This window comes from Wasmannia auropunctata, unplaced genomic scaffold (assembly GCF_000956235.1).
Source record: "Wasmannia auropunctata unplaced genomic scaffold, wasmannia.A_1.0 LD335713.1, whole genome shotgun sequence".
Lineage (NCBI taxonomy): Eukaryota > Metazoa > Arthropoda > Insecta > Hymenoptera > Formicidae > Wasmannia > Wasmannia auropunctata.
The window spans coordinates 522,218-529,174 of NW_012027177.1; positions in this window are offsets into that span (position 1 = coordinate 522,218).

Below are 6,957 nucleotides of genomic sequence, written 5' to 3' on the forward strand. Positions count from 1 at the left end.
ATTTTCACTATGGAACTACGCAGGGTAAAAATGAAACATTTGTAATGTCTATACCAATAATCCTTCATGTCTGTGGCGTTGCGTGGTTTATGTGTGCAGCAGCCACAGCGTCATATAGTGTCGTCAGATCGGTGAAATAATAAAATATTTTGTCGAGATCTCAATGAGATCTTGACGAGAATTTTCAATAATCTTGATCTTGATGTGGTAAATCTCGATATTGATCTCGAATATTATAAGTAATCCCGATCTCGAATCTCGTCTCGATTTCGAGACGAGATCGAGACGAGATCGAGATTTATCTCGTCTCGTGCGCATCTCTACTTATTTTGTAATTTCAACCATTTATATATACTTTTTATGCAGAAATAAATAAAGCTTAATCCTATGCATAATTAATCCAAAAAATACGAGAAAATAGCGACAAATGGATACCCAGAATGAAAAAAAATTATTCCTTTTTTTTTAATATCTAAAAGCAGAAATTTCCAGAATTTCATATCCATTGTGTAATGTCTGCAGTTAAGGATTGACGTTAAATCCAAATTTGAATACAATTTTATTTTTGTTTTAGTCAGAAAATAAAAATTAATTTATTATATTGTAAAAAATTTAATACTTTGAGAAAACTAAAATTGTGATTTTAATAAATTAAACATATCATCGCATTGGTACACAAGTAAAAAATTAACATTTTTGAGATAATGAAAGGAAATCGGTCGTAAAGTCTTTATTAAATAACGAGAAGAGGAGAGGATGCAAGGAGAAAAATAAAATTATTTCAATCAGCTTTCTCCCTCGCAAATTCGCCCGTCGTTCATCCTGGGATAAAGACGTTTTCCGCGCAAGCACGTCAACGATGCGTTTCGGTAATTTCGCGCGTTACACATCTCGTGACAAATTACTCGGGAAAACGAGTTTACGAGTGAGCGAATCGGGCGTTCATCCATGTCATTTTTTCCTCGCGCGTGGTGTACTTTCCCGGAATAGTGGCATAGGCAACGATGCTCTCTGAGAGGCGGTCGACGGAGAAAAAAAAGGGCGACGGTTTCGAAGGGTCCATTGGATCTCTGTAATAACGACTCGTCCTTCTTCCGCGATACAGCGTAACGGAAGAACGAGCTCGCTCGTAGGCAATTTTTCAAGTTCCTCGGAGGCTCTCAACTCCACCCCCACCCTCTCTCTCTCTCTCTCTCTCTCTCTGTCTTCCTCTCTCCTTCTCTTCTCGCTGCTAACACATTCGACTGGAAGAAACAATATTTCCCGAAGCCCGAGCATAAACCGACCATAAATTTTCCAGCTTCGGAGTAAAGAAGGCAGTTTTATATATTCCGCCACGTTTCTGTAAACGCAGTTGCGAACAAGGCTTAACGGGACGCGTCGCCGTGGGTACGGACAGCACGGGGGAAACCCTTTGAGAAAGTATCCGAGACGAGTGGGGCGGTGACGGTGGTGTAAGGATGCAGGCACGAAGTCGCAGTAATTTGAAGTCGAGCCCCGCAGAGTCCGTGACCGTGGTAGCAATTATCGGGAATTAAACGTCCGGAGTTCTTGGACGACGGGCGACGAGAGAGTTGCCATCGCCAGGTAGATGCAAGACGCCCGGCGGAAAATTTTAATAAGACTCAAAAGTTTGTTTAATAGGGGGTCCCCTCGGACTTGTTCTCTCCCGCGAGAGAGGGATCGTTAGAATACTTTGCGATGCGAAAGTTCCGGCAGTCATTCTCGCTGTGGTGTCCGCGGAAAGGCGGATATCGATTGGGAATCGGGAGGAAGGCCAGCTAGGAAGGTGAAGTGACTATGATTAAATTCGGAGTTCGGAGATTGTTGGCGCGAACAGGGGCAAGCGCGGTCGTTTCGATCGCGAAACTAAGTGTCGTTCATATCCAGCGATTATTCACGTCTCAGAAAGCAGAAGCGCGGGAATCAAGTCGGAGGCGAGAAATCAATTGGAACCCCGAGTGTGATATGAGAGCGCGACACGCTTCGCAGGAGTCCGCTCATCCGTATCTTCGAAGCGGAATCCTTGACTTCGGGATTATGCGACAGCTGCTCGTCCCGAGTCGACTCTCCGATTTTTCCCCATTACCGGCTAAATGCTCCTCCGTTTTCCAGCGGTTCAACAAGTGGCAGGTGCCTCTTACACGGATCGAACACTGACATGGAAATGCCCGAGTGGAACGGGTAGGCGCGACCGAGGCCGAAGATAAATCGTCGTCGATTACCATTTAGTTAGGTTCGCCCGCGTGTACACACGGGCTTTACGTGCCAGTCCATAATTCACGATTTCGAAAGGGACACCGCCGGTATAACACTGGGAAAATGGAGATTAGGTCGAGAGCGCCGTTCGAGCGCGGCCAGAAGAAAAGAGAAGCGCCGCGGGGGGAGAGCTTGCCAAATGGATCCAGAACTCGTTCTCACGCGTATCGCAAGAAATCAAAAGTAGATCCACACTTAAAAAAATTTATCATATAGGAAGTTTGCGACCTCATTCGTTGAAGAGAAAAAAAAAGAGAATCTAATGTTCGTTTCACGAACAAGATATATGGAAGAATAAAGGTGTGATTCGGAGATCATCTCTTTTATCAGCTTTAACATTATAAATAATCGTATACAGAATATCTCTGAGAACATTCTTTAATTACAATTGTATCTAATCTTATCTTAATCTTTAATTACAATGATGACCTCCGATCATCTTTTCTTATTTAACATCCTTAAAGTATATTTACGCATATAAGCAATAACTTTATATGATTACATAATATTATACTTTGCAAATAAATAAATATTTGTAAAAAAAATAATCTACATAAACAGAAAAAACTTATTGTTAAAATTTAAATAATATATTTTCAAAATGTTGAGATTTGATCGTCAAAATACCTGACATCGAACATTAATGAATTGCATAAGATAATCATTTTTAAAATTTTTTTCGAAGGAAAGATGAGTTCCGCACTCATTAGAAAATATTTTATTAAAATTAAGAGCGCACGTTCTGAGACAGTACGTATATCGCGTACAATAATACACACCGTGGAGGGTTCATCGTCGAGAAATTTACGAGGCGAGGCGAGAGACGGTTTATCAACCAACAGGTGCTTTCTGCGATCTGCCTCTGGCCGCGTTCACACGTTCGCACTGACCCTGCCCACGCGGACTTCTCTCGGCCGGAACCCTTGCCCTTGATCGCCCCCACAGCGGAATACCGAGAAGTCCGATGCTTACTAGAAAAAACGACAGGAGGAAAAGCAAAGCGGATAGAGGAGGATGCCGGTGTCTGAAATAGGAGCGTGCACCAAAAGAGCCGCCGCGCGCTACGGAGAGGACCGGCGGGGCAAAAAGGAAAAGGAGACGAGAGAGAAACGCACGGAGGGCGAAGCAGGCAGGTATATTCATTCAGAAGATCACCGCATTAAAACCCCGAGGAGGGCACTCCTACTCAACTTCACCTTTTTAGTTAGGAAGAGAGGACCGTTTCACAGCACGAGCAAAAAGTCAATAATGCCTCGCGTGAGAATCGTACTGGGTATAATACGCAGAAATACGAGTTCCCGCGATACAAGGTATATAAGTGTAAATTTGCGAGCGAGTGGAAGGTACGAGTGAAAGGTGAAATTTTCGGGATTTTAAGATTGTGCAAGTGAACGGATTTGCCGGGTAAAAAATTCGGCGAGTCGCGGCGCGTCGTTGGAGAAGAGCAGCGTACTTAGCGATGGCGCTCGGGATGAAATATTCGTTGATGACTGTTGCAATAAAGGACAACGGACGAATTACGAAGATGTCGAGAAAATATGCTTTGCATCGCGGACGAGCAAAAACGTGTAGCGTGCCAAAGATTCGCACGCGGTCTTCCCACGCGGGCGGTTTGTCTCATCTCCCGTTTGACCCATCTTCGATCATCTCTGGGCGAAACGCAAAACCGAGAAGCGCCCGAGGAGGCGATGGAATGAAGGAAAGGGAGAAAAAGGAGAGTCGGACGGGAAGAAAGCCGCGATGAAGAGGAGTATGTTAGGCTGAAGAAAGAGAGAGGTCGAACGTGAGAGAGGAGAGGCGAAAGAATTCCAGTTTGAAATCGGAGTGCTCACCAAAAGAGCGCCGCGTCGTCTCGCTGCGGTCGGAGAAAGAGGAGGGGGGAGAGAGAGAAGTGAAAGAGAGAGAGAGAGACAGAGAAAGAGAGGGTCAGGTAGATTCATTCACAAGACCCCCACGGTTTCAACGCGAATGCCCCCACTCTATAATATCCCCTCCCCCTCGACGTCGGGGCCCCATCGGGTCCCGTTTTATCCCCTCTCGCCCGACGCGGAGGCCCGCGGCGGGTCCCACTCTCCTCGGGACCGTCGGAGACCACCGGTTCTCGCATACCACTCGTCTCCACCGGCGGGGACCACCAACCGACAACCGAGTCGAGAAACTCTCCCGGCCTTCCAGCACGTCGTTTCTTATCCGTCTCTCCCTTGCGAAGCGTAGACCAAACAAAGGAATCCGAGAAGCGGCCGACGACGTCGGAATTTCAGGGGCCTCTTGCGTTCGTTCCCTCTTCCTCTCTCTCTCTCTCTCTCTTCTCTCTTCGCAGTCTACCTGCCTTCCCCGCCGCCCCTCCCCCTCATCATCAGTCCTGCAAAGACGCATCTCTCGTCTACAGACTTGTGTTTACGGTTACCTACGCGCAGCTCGTTCGCTTTCTCTCTCTCTCTCTCTCTCTCTCTCTCTCTCTCTCTCTCTCTCTTCCGCCCTTTACCGCCAAGAATATCGATGTTGCCCCCCTCTGGCTCGCGAATTGTACAGCGGAATCCCCGGCATCCGCCTCGATAATGCGCCTTGGCTCGCGCGTTATTCCGCTTTGTTTTATGCGGTAAGAGGCGGCTCTCGCCGCCGCTCTCGGAGTCGATAAAAATGACGTGCCGTAACGTTGCGTCAATTTATGTCGGGAACCTGCGCGGGAAAATAATGTTCAATTCGGTGCTTCCGCGGTGTTTAAAAAAGCGGCGCGCGAAGAGATGCGCGCGTGTAAGAGAGAGTGCCGCGGGAATATCGTTAAATTGGGAATTTAAGCGAAACGTGACACATAGATGTGGAAATACATTATCGTATCACGGCCATTATACTCTTTTCGCTTGCCCGTTTCGCGGCGAGAAATTCCAACGAAATTGCGCGATACAAGATACTTAAGGATTCACGTACCGCGAGGCGTCCGCGCCGCGCTTGCCGAGGGGAACGCTTGCGTTCGACATTCATTCTCCGGATCCCCCGGTGAGCATATACGCATTTACCTATTAGTATCGACATTGTCGCTTTATAGTACATGACATTCCATTAAGCGGCACGCGCGTCGATACGTTGTAATCTAGGTGAAGAGTAATAGCCATCCCGGGAGTTCCCAACGATGCTGGACAAGCGTTCGAAATGCCATTTATTCGTACGTAATAATAAATAAAATACTTACATTATCTCGCAATTTATTTTCTCGTGTAGCTTAATTTATATTACGCATGCATATTATTATGTATCTGTGTATATATATTTTTAATGCAATATATTGTACGTTTATTAATACGTTTATTTACTGAACGCCTGGTAGATATTTAATGTCAAGAAATAAAAGGGTTCCGGCAAATAATTGTCTCATTAAATCTTCCTTAAGGAGAAGTGAAAGGAGGAAGAGATAAGCTCTCTCTCGTGTATATTTCGGCATCTCGGAGGAAACAGAATGTCCGTTAAAATCCATCCGGTGGACGAAATCCCGGGGAAGGGGGGAGGAGGGGGGGAGGGAGAGAAGGCAGCGGGACGCGATTCGTCCCGTTTTTTTTCAAGACCGAGTCCATGTTTCAACGTAACGTCGATCGGCGGTCGTTTTACGACGCATAAAGTCCCATTAAAATCCTCCTTCTCCCCCTTCCCCCCGGGGATCGCGGCGTACGCAGAGATATTTAAGGACACACACGCGCGCGCGCGCGCGCGCGCGCGAGGGTCCGCGAGGCGTTCCAGGTGATTCCCGGCGCGAGGCCAGCCGCCGCCGCGCAATATACATAATGCGATACTCGTCTTCCAGTCGAAAGCGTTTACAGTATGTACATATTTGCCTTTTAGTATCAATTTCACGGTTTTATGGAACATGGAATTCCATTAAGCCGCCGAGCGCCCATTGGTACACATCGCGCGCATTAGCCGAGAAGAGTGGCGGCCGTTAGTGGCCATAGTATAACGTGTACGTTATTACATCTCGAAAGCGCGATTCGATGGCCCGGAACGGGAGAAGGTTACGACTCAAAGGAGCCGATCCTCTCGACCGCCGGCACAATATATATATCTCGCCGGTATGAATATCTCAAGACCGCGATCATCCACGAGTTGCGGTTCACCCTCCACCCTTCTCTTTCCCCACCCCATCCCCCTCCCATCCCCCTGCTCCGTTCCGAGCCATCGAATTTTACGAGACTGGCACGAGATCGGCGAGATTGAATTCGCGAGCCTCAAGATTAAGATTCGCGATCGGATCCGCGTTCGCGCACCTGCAGACGACGCCACCGCCGCCGCGTTTGTTTGGACAAAAGTCCGCGTCCGCCACCTGTCGCTCGTTCTCCCGTAAACGCGAGAGCGATCGAGAGTCTCGAATCGTATATATGCGTATACGCACATTCGAAATCCTATTAAGGCACGCACGTAACGACGCGTGCTCGAGTGCACGCGTACCCGCGATCCCGGGGAAAAAGGAGAGCTGACTCCGGGCGATTCCCGGAAGCCCCGCAGGTACAAGAGGTACGTGACTAGAGTCCTAGCGCTGTGGAAAACCGTACCGCGCCTGCGGCGCGCGTGTGTGTGTGTGTGTGTGTGTGTGTGTGTGTGTGTGTGTGGTGTGTGTGTGGTGTGTGTGTATTACCATTTCTTTCACACGTACGTACGAAAATACACGCACGTACACACAGGCGCGTACACTGTTGCACCGTGCACATT